This window comes from Amblyomma mixtum, chromosome 2 (genome assembly GCF_055824585.1).
Source record: "Amblyomma mixtum isolate Tamu chromosome 2, ASM5582458v1, whole genome shotgun sequence".
NCBI lineage: Eukaryota > Metazoa > Arthropoda > Arachnida > Ixodida > Ixodidae > Amblyomma > Amblyomma mixtum.
This window is the reverse complement of record NC_143013.1, coordinates 94,455,421-94,473,872: the sequence shown is the minus strand read 5'-3', so window position 1 is coordinate 94,473,872 and position 18,452 is coordinate 94,455,421.

Sequence of the window (18,452 nt, the reverse complement as noted above, 5' to 3'; positions counted from 1 at the left end):
CCTATGGTATTCACCGCCTGTTTACAGGAGGTATTCCGGGGCCTCAAATGGGAACAGTTGGGAATAAGAGTGAATGAAGAATACCTAAGTAATCTGCGATTCGCTGATGGCATTGCCTTGCTAAGTCACACAGGACATGAACTGCAAAGCATGATCAATGGGGTAGTAGGGAAAGCAGAATGGTGGGGCTCAAAGATTAAGATAAACCAAGGTAATATCCAACAGTGTAGCAAGAGAACAGCAATTCGCAATTGGTGGCGATGTGCTATAAGTAGAAGGAGATTGTGTCTATTTAGGCCAGGTAGTGACAGCTGATCCGGATCATCAGAAGGAAATAACTAGAATAATAAGAATGGGGTGGAGCGCATATGGCAGGTTCTCTCAGGTCATGAATGGCAGTTTACCAATGTCCCTAAAGAGAAAAGTATACAACAGCTGTATCTTACCGGTACTCACCTATGGGGCAGAAACGTGGAGGCTAACAAAGAGGGTTCAGCTTAAGTTAAGGACAACGCAGCGATAAATGGAAAGAAAAATGATAGGTATAACGTTAAGAGATCGGAAGCGTGAAGAGTGGGTGAGGGAACAAATGCGGCTTCATGACATCCTAGTCAAAATCAAGAGGAAGAAGTGAGCTTGTGCAGGGCATGCAATGTGAAAGCAAGATAACCGCTTGTGCTTAAGAGTAACGGAGTGGATTTCAAGAGAAGACAAGCGTAGCAGGGGGCGGCAGAAAGTCAGGTGGGCGAATGAGATTAAGAAGTTTGCGGGAATACGATGGCCGCAACTGCCGAAGGGCAGGCTTAATTGAAGATATATGGAAGAGGCCCTTGAAGTGCAGTGAGCAGAGTCATTCTGCTGATGATGCTGATGAAAGTTATCTTTCCAGAAGTGTCTGGAAACAGCGAACTCTGTCGATGTTGTAGCGCTAAAATTCGGTAATATCAAAATTTTAAATAAATCAGTTTCTTTCGTAAGGCTTAAATCCTAAGAAATATGTCCTAACAAACATCTGAAGCTATTAATAATTCTTTCTTGTCAACAAAGCATGCAATGGCCATGCTTCAATGGTTCTGAGGCAAAGGCGTGTACAGTGATCCCACGGACAGGCATAAATTACCAGATATTACTTAAAAAACAAGATAGAGAATTTTTTACGGAGGTGAGCAAGATGATATTTCTATGGCAGATAACTATCGAAGTAAACGGCTTCCTCAAGCCGCCTTCAGAGTAGTTGTTTGGGAGCGTTGGAGCAACCAACTGACTCAAACAGCTACGCTTTTCAGTGTTGGCTTGTAGTGCTGGACAACATGACAATGTTTGACTCATGTTATCTATAAACGCTGCTACGGAAAGAGGCTTTTTATACGCGTACGAGAGGGAAATTAATCGTGTTCAATAAATGCTTCCGGCTCCTCCATTCCTGCCTGTCTGTAGTGCGTTTCTGGTGTTGGAATAAAATGCTATATTATAAAGCGTACCGGTGCGCTTCCGCGTACGAACTGTGTAGTTGCCCTGAGGTCCGGTTTGTAAACACCCATGAACACGCTCAGCACAGTGCACGTTTAAATTTAACGTCCAGCTAAGTCTTCATCTCTTCGTTAGAACGTTTGCTTGTTTTTCTCTGAATATTTGGTGTCATTTCTGCAAGATATCTGCAACTTATGCTTCCTGAGCGATGCTGGGCGCGAGCATTTCGTTGTTATTGTACAAATTTCATAAAGGAAGAACGTGTAAGCGCGATGCACTTCGTGAGCGGGGCAGAAGCGGAATGTCCAATTTGACTTTTTGATAGTTCAAAGCTTGCACAACGAAAAGCCTCGGGTCCACATTATGCCCCATTTTTCACTTGGTAGTGCCCTTTATAAAACACGATCTCAAGACGCGACCACCCTTTCCATGCATACGTGAAATACTCGGTCCAGGTCAGAAGTGCGGAATCAAAGCTACATAGCGCGGCCTAAATAGTGACGGCTACAAATCTCAATCATAAATGCAAAAGCAAGTGCATTCTTTTGGAGGCCCATGGCGCCTTATAAACGATGGTCCCACCCGTACAAGTAATCCCGACCAAGACAATTTTTTGTGTGAAAAAAAAAATTAAATCATGTATACCTTTGTACTGCAGGCGGCCCACAACATGGCTCGAGGTTTCGTTAACCGAGTCGGTGGGTCGTCCGTATACATGGGTTACTCCAAGGAGGCGCTGGCATCTTTTCATGATATTACAACTCATTACAAATAGGAAAGACACAAATTTCCACCACCTCACAAAACTCTGGATAAGACACAAGAGACCACCTGGAGGAGACTCCAAACGAGGTGCTTTCTTAGCCCCTATCTATTATCAAAAATGTACCCGGATGGCTATATCCCCGAGTGCAGGTTCTGTGGCGAAACAGCCACGTATGACCACATACTATGGCAATGTAAAGAAGAACCTCCACCGGAGGATCTAGTACGAATTCCTTCTGTTGAGCGATGGGAGGCCGTGCTGGTCAGCTCGGACCCGGGCATTCAAGCCTTGGCCGCCGAGTGGGCCGCTCAGGTCGCCGCCAGCCATGGTTTGGTGGCCATCTGGCGCGGACCGTCTGCATCTGCATCTGCAGGTGTTCAGTGTTTCAGTTATTATGACTCTTTTCGAAATTTTCTTCATACCTTAGTACGATAACGAGCTGTCATAGTCATGAAAAACTAATACATTCTTAGTCGAAGAAAAGTTTGAGGAAGTAAACTCAGCCTTTTCTTTTTTTTCCTCATTTCCCTCTATTCCACTCACGTAATTCCACAGTTCCCTTAAGGACCGCAAAAACCAAAGCCATGAGACTTTCCGAATCAGCTTTTCACGATCGAAGGAGCGCTCTCTGCCCGCTGACAGAATCTCCCCTCGCCTCGGAAACGGTCGCAGGAAACGATGGAAACATTTCCGAACAGAGAGAATCCGAGCTTCCGCTTTTAATTCGACACCATCAAGATTCTGGGTTCGAAGAGCCACATTTCAGCGTGAGAATAAATAAAAACAGAAAGCGCACAGTAAAGAACCCTTGCAAACAGATGGCAGTGGAAGCAAAAAAAAAAAAGAAAACAAACCGTGTGGAAAAGTCATGAATATCTACTCTTTCTTTTCTGAGCACCACTAATGCGCCCTATATGGAATACTAATAACCGCTGGCCCCTTCACAGCCTCGAAGAGGAAAGAATGGGTCCCGACAGGGCGTCGATATTTCTCATCTCCCAGAAGGTGGAACGCCTGCATCGCTCTTGGCAGAATGTAGACGCCGTATTATTCTGCGCTTACGGGAACACCGAGATTGAGAAAGGCGAACCGGGTGGCGACAACCGCGGAATCTCCCGATTCCACACGCGCGGCACCTGCTTTCTTCTGAATGGCTCTGGTTTGCGAGCTTCTCTTTGCCCTTTTTATTTGTTTTCTCTATCGCTTTATTTTCACGGTAGCACGTGTGTAACATGCGCTGAAGCCGCATAATTTTCTCTCGTTCTGAAAGTTTGGCTCTTAGCTGATCAAAATATGTGTTGAAGATTTACAAGGCCAGCCTCCAATATGCACATACGGCTGCAACTGTAAAGGCGGGAGCGTCATTGCCCGCTGAGACTAAACTACTCCACTGATTTAATTCTTATGCAGTAGCCAGTCAACGTTTTTTGGGGATACATGTGATATAGGACAGGGAATTCAGGGAAGCCCAATACTGTTTACAAAGAGATTACTTGAGGTTACTAGACGCTTTTTGAATCGCAGCAATACCAGTATGGGCGATGAGAGGAAAGGAGAAGAATTATACAACTAGAAAACGAATAACTAAAGTCTAAAAGTTCATTTTTTAAGTATAAAATATAGGCGCCAGGTTGGTATTAAATTTGTAGTTGGTCATTAGTAATCGCGATATTGGCGTTCAGAATTTCAAAAATTCGATTACCCTCATCGATCTGGCTCAACATTTCTTTAGGCCATTTCTGTCCAGCCTGAACACCGGACGCCTGCGGTGCGCGCACAGCGACATCAAACTGCGTCATTCCTTTGTATGTTGATGTTTGTTCGGCATGAGAATACCGCGTTGGTCAAACGTTTAGGGGAATCCCCCAAGGTGGAGTAAATTTGTAATAAGGGAGTAATTACTCATTGGCATCCACCCAAGCGCAGCCATACGGCTACAAAGGAAAGCTATACAGCTTTCTCAGAAACTTCGTAGTTAAAGAAAAATTCGTCCTGGTCCGGGGTTCGAACCCGGGACCACCGCTTCACCGGAGCAGTCCCTCTACCAACTGAGCTAACTGGGACGGTAAGCTTGTGGCGGCGCGAGAGCGAATTGATCTAAAACTCCAAGTGGGAACTGTGTTGGTCAAACGTTTATGGGACTTCCCCAAGGTGGAGTAACCGTATGGCTGCGCTTGGGTGGATGCCAATGAGTAATTACTCCCTTATTGAAGATACCGAGTATTCGTTAAAAAAAACTCATCTTACAAAATTACCCCGATGTTGAATTCCCACTTGCGACGTCAGGTCTCAGGAAAACACTATGGTACCTGCTTGGAACATAAAGGTGGTGCTGCCACGCTACAGGGATCTTTCGCTTAAGCCTAAATGACCTTGACGTCGCGGCAGCTTGCCTAAAAAGCCGGAGGTGGTGGGTACACCTTCATTTAGTTTTCTCACCTTTTCTAAATTAAAAAAAAATTCCGTTTTCAGATGAAGTAGCCCCGTTGCGGTTGGATTACAGTAATCCATTGATAGAGGGTTCGGGGTCCGTTTATTATGCTACCGCACTTTATACCTTACGATATTGGGGGCGCCACTCAGCCCACCCAACGAACGAGAGGTGTCGTGGGTTTCACGGTCCGGTGGTTTTCTGCGAACTATATACAGTTTACTGGAACTTAGGATAGCCAGCATGCTACAAGTGACAGTCCGGTGGATGCCTGCGCCTAGATTTTAAGGAGTGCATGTCTACTCAATCGGTGAGGTCCGAGTACTTTCCAATTGTATATATGCTGACGCCATGGTACGAGAAATAAACGAACAAAAAAGAAGAAACGCACAAACACCCGAGAATAAACACATACCCTTCTCTCGTGAAAACAATGTATGTGCAAGTCTTTGCAAAGGGCTTAACCTCTGCGAGACGGGATGAATTCGGGAAGTGTCATTTGCGCAGCCACCTTCATTAGAGAGTACCCCGCTGAAACATTGCCTGTGACTGCCGCTCGTAGAGTTAAAGTTAAGCATACTGCATATGGCATGCGTGTGTGCTTTTCCATACGTTTCCCCCGTGATCTCTTTGTCCTTCCTGCCTAATTTTCATGTGGTTTGCATATAATGCGCAGAACGTCACATTAAGTAGATATGAATTTTTACTTTTCCGCATGTCTTCTCAGTATAGTTCTTGTTCCTGCGTATGTTTGATATGATTTGCTCATGAGTCGCGCCGATCGAATACGGAATTATGGAAAATGTCATATGAAACGGCAAACTAGGGTATTCTTCCCTGCGTGAATTCAGGGAAAGGTAACCTCAGTACAAACAAGTAATCATCTCTGCTTGAGGAGTCCCACGCAAAGCAGTCATGGTAAATGGCCGCACCTACTTCTGGCGTAAGTTGAGGCAGCGTAGTACTTCCTGTGTGTGTGCGCGCGTGCGAGTACCCGCAATACTGAGCCTCTTTTGCATTTCCCCTGATTCTTTCCTCGCGGGAAAAGCGTTCTTAATTACACTATCTTAGTTCAGATAGGTAGTTCCCGCCCGACACTTTATATGCGTTTTTTTTTCTACTTTCATTCAAATATCTGCTATCTCAATTCATATGTATGCTTCTCAGAATACTTTTCGCATCAAGTTCATAGGAGTACAGAACAAATATTTTCTACAGTGACTTTCGGCTCGTACCCGAGTAGTGGTAACTAACCACGCTAATGGCAGAGGTATACATCTGCAGGCAGTGAATTTTTTCTCTTTCCCCTTCTCTCCTCTCGAACGGACGGGTCAACTTGCACGCGCTAGAGTAAGCGGGATTTCTTTTGCAGTTTAAAGGCTAGCACCAATTTCTACAAGGCCCAAAGGCTTATAAGGCGTACCTATGCTTGCCTCTATTTTATTCGTCTGCATGTTGCGTTACCAACTGTTTTATTTTTCAGAGCTGTAAAACCAGGGTGCCATCTGTCCAGCACATACTCTTCGTGACAAGCCTGCGTGTGTAAATTATATGTGTTTTTGATTTAGGATTTCACGTGCGCTGATGAAGACTACGCTAAGAACGCATTAGGATTTTTTCCTTAGCCAGGCTGATCTCGTTGAAATTTCCAATAGCGTGCTGCACAAGCTCTCATGAGTTTTGACAGAAAGAGAGGAATGCTGTGCTCCCGGGCTAAAAAGTGCCGTTATTTTCGGTATAAAGCTATATAAGCTGCAGGGCTGCAAAACAAAATAACTAGCGTGTCCGCAAACGGTCGAAAGAGCACAGAGTACCTAGAATTAAGTTGTAACTATTTTTTTTATACTCAGGGATTCTGAAAAACAAGGTGTACAGTGCGCACGTATAAATAGTCTGCATGGCCGCGATTTGAAACTTTAAGCATGTCCAGCCCTCGTACTGTGTACTAGTATTTACGTCTTAAATGTCATTCGCGTGCATTTTACTTTTGTATAAGTGTTTGTCAATTAATTATTTCTGATCCTGATGTATATTAGCTTGTCGTCAAAAAGAACATGTCATCGACTTCCTGACACGAATAGAATCAGACACAGGCGCAAAAGAAGGTGACGCACTGTTGAAACTGTGGTTGCTAAAACAAAAAAGAAAAATAGAGGAAATGATGACACACTCTTATGCAGTTGCTTGTGTTTAAAAAAAGGTAATTGTATTCTCGGGAGTAGAGGATACCTCTCATCGAACTAGCAGAAAAATTCGACAAGTTCATGAACTTTTGACGACCGCCACAATCGAAGCAGTCTATAAAGTGCTACAGATTTTACCTTAATTTTCATATTCCGTTGCGCTTAACTCTTCACCGAGCAATGCATTTTACGCGTCGGGTGGTGAGAGACGTAGTGGCTGTCTACATAGGTTCGCCAGCTTCTAAATATATTCAGAGATTTCCATGTTTGCTGCTTTTTCGTTGATCTTATAAAGGAAGGAACAGGAACACAATGCAGATCATGAAACGAGTCGTGCAAAAGAAGTTGCGTTAAGGAGATGCGAAGCTTACGGTGATCCTCTTCTTCAGGATGATGGTTTCCAAAGTGTAGGAATAACAGTTGGTTGCTTTCTGTCATAATGTGGCGGGCTGAGCGTTTTCGTGCGATTAATGCAGGTATGAATACTCCGTACCACTTTTAGACCGTACGATGCGTACAAGCGCCAGAATACTCATAGCGCAAACCTGGATCCTTGCATTGCGTGACAGCTACTAATAGCACAGGAATCCGGAGTGAGCGGTTCGAAATGTATTAAACAATTTTACTTGCTACTCACGGGTCAGTCCATAGCATTTCTGAACGTATTTTTTTATGTCGTACAGGCTTCGTTTTTTCTATAATTCCACGAGCGCGAGACACTTGGAACGTTTCAGAATGTGCTTTTGGACGAAATTTACCATGGCGCAAAGAACACCTTTGGGCCATTAGTGAGGTTAAACATTAGAGAGGTTAAGGCCTTTCAAAAGACTGGCACGCGCATTCTGTCACGCGAGGAAAGGAACGGTGAGGTTCTGTTGGAACCTTTTTTTCCTGGACTGTGGAGTAAGGATGCTCTAACTTAGAAACCTACGCAGAGTTAACCGATTGATTAAGCGGTCTTCACAAAGAAGCGACACGCACGGATGCAGCTGCCCGCCGCTTGTAGCAAGTGATGACAGCAAGTGAGCATGCGCCCATCTAAGCGAAGGACGATAGTACTGATACAAATGGCACCACTGATTTCCTGATTTCTAGCGCATAAGAGAAGAGGTAGAAATCAACTTTTCCACCGTTTTGGAAAAGCTATCCTTTGCTATTTGTTACCGCTGACTCACAGAAAAAAAAGTTGCAGTAACATGCACACAATGTCCTTCAACTGGGACTTGTTTTTAATTATCTGGAAGCGTACACTTCAGTGGTAAAAAACAGTAATGATATATCCAAACAATCAAAATCTAAACTGGAGATGAAACGTGACAATATTAGCAGTTCTTGGAATAGCCACAAAATTGCCAAACTGAGCCATATGAGGAACAAGCTCTGAAAGAAGCTGCAGAAAGATACAGATCACGTGGTCTTTAAATAAAGAAGAAATTAGGACCAAAATAACTGTTTTTAAAAACTAGTTCTTCGACCGGGCTCAGTCTGCAATATTAGGAGGTATGCGCAGCAAGAGAACGAATAGCAAGCATCGCCCACAGGAATATCTACTGGGGACATTATTGGATAACGTGTACAAGTTAACAATATACATTGTTTGCACTTAAGTTCACAAACTTTCAGTCTCAAAGTAAGAATCTCTTCACACTGGCATTTATGTTTCTTTACACAGCAGGGCGGCACAGAGAAACTGCAACCGCAGATAAAGTTAACATTAAATATCCTACACAACAGTACGCACACTGAATATCACACAACTGCTGAAGGGAATAAAACGAAAAATACGCATTAAAAATTCAAATGACAACGCGTGTTCAGTGAATCCAGCCTGATTTAATTAATACAAATAGGCTACAGGTAGCTATTTAAAACAGTTAACAACAAGTGACAGACTTCTTTACCTCTTAATTCAGGGACATTATGCACGCAGGCACACGAAGCTATTGAACTTGGAGATAACACCGGTGAAGTTACGAGGACGTAAACCCATTCTAAGGCTAACTTTTTGCCTTACTTACAGAGACTGGCACTGTTTGCATATACGTATAGTTGAAAAAAAATATCGAAAGAATTAAAAAAAAAGGATCTGTACTGAAAAAAATTCTCCGTAGCAACATGTTTGCACTAAGAACTCCAAAACGATTTATTCCCTCTACGCTAGTTCGAGCTGGGTTTTTGGCGCCATGATCTGTATTCAGCGAAATTCATAGCAGTATCTGATTAGCAAAGTTAGTTCAGGCCAGAAGCCCCATCCGTGCACAGTTAATCAGTACCGTAACACTGACTCACCCGTCGCGTTTCATTTGTGAAGAGGCGCAAGAAATGTCAGAAAAACAGTGTCTAACTTTGTTTTGTCACTTCTTGCACTGATAGGCTCACTCTGCGGGCGTACTCTCAACTTCCGAAAAGCTTCAGTTGGACGCTAGTTGGCTAGACTTCATCTCACTTTATCCCACTCTGAATAAATAGAGAGAGAAGTAGGGAAGAACCCAAACTGTCTTCTTGCTTTGCATGGATAACCACCAGTTGGGAAAAGTCATCTGTCGCAAAGGAAACCAAGCAGAGGCGCAGAATAGGAACATGCACTTTCTTGCTGACAGCTTCCGGCACCTCGGCCAGCGCCCATCCGCTAGAAGTAGATCACAGACATGCGACAGCCCACTGCGTGGTCGACGGGTGTAGCCTACCACGCCTTCCTGTCAGTCAGGGAGACAGTGACAAAGATAAGCTCAGCCCACAACGATTGAAATGGGGCCGCCAGGGCTTCCGGGTGATAGCTCACTGCTTAAAACTTTCAAACATAAAACTAGGGTTGTCTCTTATACCACTGTTTCCGCGGGCATCGCGCAGCAGCTGCACAAAACAAAACTTCTATTATGCGCAGTGGGATGCTCCACTAAAACGAATTCTTGGCAACTTGGCAGAAAGAGCATGGACGGAACGGAAACGATCAGTGGTAGGGGTGTTATGTTTGCGGTACTGTTTTGTTTTTCGTGGTAATGCTCTACCATCTCACATTTATGAAACAATATTTCTTGTTAGTTCTGATTAGCGCTCCACTGGGTGTCCTAACATAATAGAGGAGCCACACTGATGAACATTCACTAAAAGTTAATTAAAAAGCACATCGTTTTCAAAAAAGAGCATGAGGTATCACGTAATATCGACAAAACTTCATTCTCATTAAGATCTTATTGAGCCACCCAGACCTCCTTTTGTCATCATAAAAATGACCTCTCTAAGTTATATTTTTCAATTCTCTATGAAAAATTTATTTTCTGCTTTCTTTTTTTTCAGAAGAGGGCAGACTAACTAATCAACCCTATGGACACTAATGATGATCACTGTTTTAAAAAGTTTCTTCATTATATTGGCAGCAATACTCACCGCCGCTATTGCGAAATAAAGATTCTTTCTGGCAATGCTGCTACGTCGTACGAGACAGTGGCGGGCTGCAGTAGAAATTTTTGCAGTCGACGCATTTCTCTTACACACGAGGATGTGCAGGAAGACGCGCATTCAGGAAGCATCTTGTCTTGGTAAAGGCTCTTCTCAGAGACAGAAGAAGTACCAGTCGAAATTGCATGTGCCATGCGAGAAGTTTGCTTGATCTGAATAAAAGTGCGCATTATCCGTGAAGAAGAACTGAAGGTGTGTTACTAGCCAGTGTGCGGGGTTCCTCCCTTCTCGACGCCAGTGCAGAAGTTTGGTTTTGGTTTTGTGGGGTTTAACGTCCCAAAGCGACTAAGGTCATGAGAGACGCCGTAGTGAAGGGCTCCGGAAATTTCGACCACCTGGGGTTCTTTAACGTGCACTGACATCGCACAGCACACGGGCCTCTAGAATTTCTCCTCCAAAGAAATTCTAGCCGCCGCGGCCGGGATCGAACACGCGTCTTTCGGGCCAGCAGCCGAGCACCATAGCCACTGAGCCACCGCGGCGGCACCCAATGCAGAAGTAAAATCGACATCAACATTCATGGAAGACACTGACGGTGCTGTAGTTTCTACCTATGCGCTAATTATTCAGAAAAAGCAGCGGGAATGCGGCCACCACTCGTCATCCGCATTACGCCTGCTGTGTAATGGCGTTGTTTTTTTTTGTTACTGCACAACTCTACTCACGTTAATTAAAGGCACTTTCAACTGGTTTGTTCTAATTCTTAGTTTGACACAGTCAGGGCTCGCATACAGAGAACACAATCGGGGGGGGGGGGGGGCAATTAATTTAAGCCCCGATATTCTGCGCCCTCATCAGGATTGCGCGGGGCTCAGTATCCTGCCCGTGCACTTGGGCAGAGTTATTGACTGTCGTGTCCTGTATGTATTAATTTCATTTCCCATAATTCGCACTATATCTATAGAGGTAGCTGCACACCTCCTTAGCGATCCTGAAGAAGAGGCAGTGTGATTGTAATTTCTCCCGGATCCATTAACAGAGCCAGAAGAAAAACAAAATGCAGCAGATGGTCGCTCCACTGGTGCCGTCGTTGTACATTACGTTTTGGTAAGAAAATGCTGCTTATTTATGCACCGTGTTCACAAGAACGGTTTCGACTAAATTGACTCATTTATTTCTTTGAGCGGCTGCACATTGGATGGACTACAGTACAGTCAGTACGGCTAGTAACTATGACTGCGTTGAGCCATATTAATTTGTAAAGCTGGGGCCGCCAACAGCGCACGAAAATTCAAGATGTTTCTAGACAAAACTCTTTCCAGTTATAACAGCGCACAAGGGCTGTTCTCTTTTCGTATCAAGCTGTCAAACACTACAACATCGGCATCGGGGCCGAAAAGTGGTAGCGGTTGTTTTTTGAAGAGATGCTCAACACTGCATTAGTGAACGCATGGAAAATGCATCAGATCGCTGGAGACGACTGCGTTGACTTTCTTGCTTTCATAGGAAGCGTTGCTAGCCATTACCTGCACTTCGGACGCAGCAAGCTGTCGTTCGTAAACGCCTGGCATCAATCGTGCCTGATGTCTTTTGCAGGGGGAGGACACTCCCCGCATAATTGAAATAATCAAAGTCGGTGCAGTCTTGCCTCAAAAGGCCCATGCGGGTCCTAAGAAGTTGAATCCGCATAAAGCACAAATGTTTCAAGAAGTTTCACTCTATCATCTATCAGTGGATTGAAATAGCTGTTTGTGCTATGGAGATAACACGGCGCACTGAAAAATACACCTACGTAACTTTTCAACAAATGAACTGATCTTTACTTAGATTCAGGAGTGTGCTTTTTGTAGAAAGCAGCTTCAAGTGCCAAAAGTAAATACAATCTCGCCAACACATTACTTTTGGTCGCTAATAAGTGCAGAGCCCTCTATAACGGTGCCAGTCATAACCATGCGTCGCTTTAGGACATTTAACCGCATAATTTACGAATTGTTTATAGAAAGTAACCTTGAAATAACGATTTTGAACATTGTCTGCGTTTTAGAGTATTCTGCACAAGAGATGCTATTTCTCACTTCCATTTGGTAGAAGAAAGGCATGGTTAAATAGCTTGAAGAAAAGGATCGTTCAATGAAAGCACATTGAAAAACGACCGCGGCAATGAAAATGTGCAGCAGAGACGAGCAGCGTCCAATTAATTGTCCTTGGACATGTGAGACTTAAAAACCAGTAAGTATTCATCGTAGAAGAATGAAGGAAATGCAGTTTCTTATCTGGTTGTCTGTTCAGCATGTCTAGGGGCACACACAAGTTTGAAAAGTGGTAGATAAACGCTGGCTGACACATCACGCTCCCGCGGCCTGTGCACCGCGACCACGCCTGTCGTTCTCGCGACTGTGGAAGCCAAAATCTAAAAACAACGGGAACAAACTCTTACGAAAGGGGGCTACCAGCGGATGCAGACGATGTGTACAGTGACGTCACGTGTGCAGCTGGTGATCAGAGCCGTCATTAATGCCCGTGTCATGGGAGTAGCTGAAGATGCACATGCGTCAGATGTTTTGTGCGGCAACTGCATGTTTCCAGGATGCACAGTTGAAAAGTGCAGCGCCCGTCCGCATCTAACGTCTCCTCTCGTGTACGCGACTTTTGTATCCTCTCGTACCCTCTTTTGTTACAATATTCAAGATGCGTATACTGACCCGAGAGTTACCTCTGTTAGTCCTGTTAGTCCAGTTAGACCTGAAGAATAACAACTGATGTTTCAGTTTAACTACATTTTTAGTAAGTTTTCAGGCACTCCACGCCAGGGTGTCGAATTGGCATTTTTTCGGGTTCGGTTCGGGTTCGGGTTCACGCCTTTCGGGTCCAGTTCCGGGTTCGGCTCCAGAGGGTCATTCCGTTCCGGTTCGAACCGGTTCGGACCGTCTCGAACCGGTTCAAACGGGTTCAGGACAAAACAAATTAGAACGCAGATAGGTTTCAGTCAATCTTGATATGCGTTTTACTATTTCTTGCACATCGCTATACAAAATAAAAAATGCAAAATTTGTTAACGAGAACAGAAAACTGGGCTAGTTGGTAAGGGTTCATGCTTAAGTAGCGCAGTAAAAAGGACAAAAGGAAGTCTGGAGACGACACAGACGCTGACTACATTCTACATTCTACTTTCTCGGAAACGTATATGAAGGCGCAGAACACAGTGAGCAATGAGCAAAAATTAAAACTAATAAACAATACTGCGCATGCACATCATAGTCGAGTCATGACATTTTTTTCAACGAAATTCGAAGTCTATATTCCATAGTAGACGGCACTCCCCTATCTCCTGGACCTCACACAGTTGCCAAGAAAGCCTGGCTCCTCATCTACGAAATTGATGTATGGTGAAGCAACACGCTGATCTGCTTCCTTCTTGATCATAAAGGCCTCGACAATCTCCCTACAAATTCGATCAGGGTGATTAAACAGGAGACTTTTCTTTCTAATTGGGGAAGCGATGAGGAATTGTTCGAACATCACTGTTGGTGAAAAAAGTTGCAGTGTCGTACAACTTGGCTTTGCATTACAGCGAGTGCAACAATTGCTTCCCCCAGTAGATAAGACAAGTGTCCTGTTTAATAACCCTGTTTGCATTTGTAGGGAGTTGGTCGAGGCCAACGGGATCAGGAAGGAAGCAGATGAGTGTGTTGCCTCACCATCTATCAATTTGGTAGATAAGGAGTCAGGCTTTCTTGGCGTTGTGTGAGGTCCAGGAGATAGGGGAGTGCCGTCTACTATAAAAGATACTCTTCGAATTTCGTTGAAAAAGACGTCACGACTCGACTGTGATGTGCATGCGCACTATGGTTTTTAGGTTTTAACCTTTGTTCTGCTTTTTTGGGGTTGTTTCCTGTGTCCTGCGCCTTTATATACTTTTTTCCAGAATAAAATAACCAGCTGTTAGTCAGCGCTCGTGTCGTCTCCCGTCTTACTTCTGTCGTATTTACTGCGTTACTTGAGCATGAAAAAGTTGTTTAATGCGAGATGTTCTCACTTTACCTATTTTATTTATTGTCCGCAGCAAAAAGACGAATGTACGGCAAGAGCCGCAAAATGAAATCAACTCGAAATTAACGAAAATCGGCCATGTATATACGCTATAATCCACCTTATGAGGTGTAGGACGAAAAGCTGATGGATTTTGCATCTTCAAGACCCTCCTGCTTGAGCAGTTTGGGAGACCCCGTAGCGCAAGTAATAGGTCTCCCTTGAAGCTTTAGTCAGTTGGGACTTTCTCGTACTCAGTGTACTTACGGTGCCGCAAATTTGCCTCCGCACGAGCCCTCTACGTTCCCGTGCACTACTGAGAAACGAAACTGTCATGTATCGGCACGTATACATACAGACAGATACCTTTCCGTCACCCCGAAAACGACTTGCCAGTGCCCCCTCCTTTACTAAATGGTAAGAAAATGGGCAGGAATCCCTCCACCGCCCATCCCCCACCCAACGAGAGCCTAGTGGGAGCACTGGCTCTCCCTAACATCCAGAACTTACCAAACATATTTTATTTAAATCACCTATTCGACATCGCCTTTGTGACTCACGTTATATATCCCGAGCCCCTACAGCTCAGTAGCTTCAAAAACTCAGCTAATTGTGGCTTCTCACTATAGTAAAGTAAGAAATTTGTTTGTGATAGAATGTTTCGGACTTTTCCAGGGGCGCTTTTTGCGCCCTTGATAGAGTGATAAAGAGTGGTTAATCTGGCGTATACCATTTGTCCACCAACTTGCTTCAGGCATTTAATTTCAAAACTACAAACAACCCCTTTCTGGCAGCTGTGCTTAATAGGTGACTAAGTGTTCGCCTGTCTTTTCTGGACATGCTCGCGAGTGCTGATTGATTCGGTGTTCTCACTCTTCGCTTTTACTCACCTGTACGGCCTCTCCCCAAGGCAGATGACAAATGTTGCGATCGGTCATTACTTCCTCTACCCGTACATCTATAGCCTTACCTAGACTTTTTTGATACTAGTGTATTAAGGCGAAGTCAGCGGATGTACAGTGGAGCCCACTTTAATGGCCACAGATATAACGAACGCTCGCTTATTACGAGCGGGTGTGGTGCTACCGTGAAAATATGCATAAGGGCAACGGAAATTCGTCGCAGATACATCGAACAACTCTGGCCACACCACTCGGTTATAGCGAACGCGGTGGCGTGGTGAACTACCCCGAGGTTGTAGAGGTCGTCCTTCCGCTCAGCACGCAGATGAAATAGCGCCTCTCAACCTTGACTACACCGCCCCGGAAAGAACATGTCAACTCAGAAATGGAATTCAAAGGCGGCACTGCTGTGGGCAGCGCTAACTGGAAAGTTCGGCGTCCGGTAACACTGTAAAGGCTAAAGTAAACACGGTAACGATATCCTATAATTTTCCATAGAAATAGTGAGTAACCGCTGGCCAAACCCGCGTCAATGGCCAACGAGGGCAATCATTGCCAAGGCGTTCGCCGGCTCGGCAATGCATCCCGAGTAGAAGAAGCGCGCTGCGCGTGAGAAAGGGGCCCCGTCAAAAGCTAAGCTACTGACCATGGTCGCGGATGAACAAACAACAGCGATTAGATAATTCTGAAATCCTTGCTGGCCATGCTAGTCACGTGGTGTGCATATGCACAGCATGTGCGGGCGGAGGCAGGGAGTTATGGTGGCATGAGGCCTTATGCCGAGATCGCTGAATTCGACGCGGTCAAGTAAGGCATGAGGAGGGTCAGAGAGGTTCCAAATATTCCATGCAACAACCATAAAAAGAAGCCTACAAGATAGCCGAATAGCCTAAAGCATCTGTAAACAGAGTTTTCTGTTGCGCTGCCATTAGTACGATTCCCGCTCGGAGTCAGAGGTTAGACTATGCATACTCTTTTAGTTCTTTTTACTGCGTTAGCAGTATAGCCTGCTTTCCCAAAAATAACCGCGCTGCGTGCGTGCAGCCTACATATTTGATGCACACTTCGGTGGGCGTACATCAAGGCATTCACTGGTAAAAATGCACCTTCAAAAACTTTCACCCATCTCCCCACCCCCATCACCCACCTGTACCCGATACAGCCGAGGCAGATTGTTGTGAAGGCTCAACGTATTCATTCACCCAAGCGTTCTACGAAAAAAACGCCAACAATCATAAGCCTGTCATGTCAGACTCCAAAAACGGGAAATATGACTGCGAGAAGTAGATATAAGTCGCCAGACAGAGAATTCAAGATCGAGCAGTGCGAGAACAGCGGATGGAGCCGCGCGCTGGCGACTGGCAGCAATTCTTTCTTAGAAGCAGAACGATTTCAGCGAATCGGCATAACGAAATCACTTCATCGTAGTTGCATTTCATCGCAGTAGCATCTTTCTGGGCGTAATCACTATCGCATGCCAGCGAGCGCATGTATTTCCGTATTGCCCTTTTGTGTAATCGGTATCTAATTTTTTTCTTATTAGTACATTCCACCGTTGCCAAGAACACGCCTTTCGTTGCTTATTTCCGTCACGCGCAAAAAAGAATATGCGGAATCTTAAAAATAAAAAGCTGCACCAATTTATACATCCTTCTTTTGGCAATAGTAATATCTCGGGTTTAACGTGTCGAGTAGACATTCGGGCTATATGACAGACGGTGTAGTGGAGGGCTCCAGAATAACGGAGACCAGCTGGGGATTTTCGACGTCACGATGGTTTTTGTATTTTTGGAATCAGCAGCCGAGCTCCACAGCCATTGAGCCATTTTTTTTCTTTATTGTCCTACTGATCCATCGTGAGGGGTTTTATTTAGAACTTGCTGTCTCAGACAATGAGCGCCTACAAAAGTAAATGTTGCACTACCCACTGCGGTTGCTCAGTGGTTAGAGCACTCGGTTACTTATTCGGTTACCCATGTTCGAACTCGGCCCCAGCGGCCACGTTTTGATGGAGGCGAAACGCAAAAGGCACCGTGTGCTGCGCGATGTCAGTGCACGTTAAAGGGCAACTGCGCCACTTTTTGAGAATTTCGCGATACTCAAGGATTCAAATCTATATAGGCTGTAGGTAAAGCATGCTAAGTTTTTTGCAGTACCATTTAAAATAGTGACGTAATCGACGATTAAATCTTTCACTTCTTCTCAAAGCAACAAAGAAGTTCGGCCAAGTTCAGTGTGATGTCACGGAAGGTATTATTTCAAATTACTGCTGCCGTCAGCCACGCCCTGCCGTGCCTCATTGGACGCTTCCGAACAACGTTCGGCGGGCTTTGACTTCGGTGGCGTTGGTTTTTTCCTTCAATGGCGTTTATGCGTTGGAAATGTACGGATACTTTCGATGACGTCATCATGCGTCCCCCACTTAGCGTTGTGCGCTGCGGAGACGCTTGAAGGCCGTCGCAATTTTAACTGGTGATTACGTCACCATTTCAAATGCTAGGCCAAAAAGACTTCCTATACTTTACCTGGAAGTTTCACACATTCGACCCTTTTAAGCTCGTCGATTTCTAAAACATATGCAGTTGCCCTTTAAGGATCCCCAGCTGGTAGAAATTATTCCGGAGCCCACCCCTACTGCGCCTGTTTGTATTTTTTCTTTTATTCCCACCTTCCTCCCTTTATTACGGCGCGGCTCAGGTGTCCATCAAGAAGTGAGACAGACTGCGCCATTTCCTTTTCTCAAAAACCACCATCACAACTTTGTTGGGTCGTCGCGCTAATATTTCGTCTATTTGTGGGAAATGACGCAAAGAAAAGGAAGGCATTCTCAATCGGTACTAAAATGACTATAGACACCCAGTTTTATTTCATGTTTTCTCCTTTAAAATGACGCCATAGATATTAGAATACATGGATCACCGTGTGGTATTCGCCTACTGCCGCTAAATAATTTAGAAAAGAATTTTCTCCCAAGCTGTTTCGGTTTCATCAACCGAATGATGGCTGTTACGTGAGTTCAACATTAGGTCACGTGAGGCGCGGGAAAACTAATAAAAACGCTGATACGTTGTTTTTACTCACTGTAGCACTTAAATCAGCCGGCTTCAAGACCTATAATTACAACGAACGACGTAACAGCAGTTATATTGCCGTTTTATAGCACCTCACACGACCTAATTTCCACTACACATCACAGCCATCGTTATGTTGGCGAAACCGAAACAGGGTCAAGAAGAAATTCACATATAAATTATTTATTATGTTGGTGAATA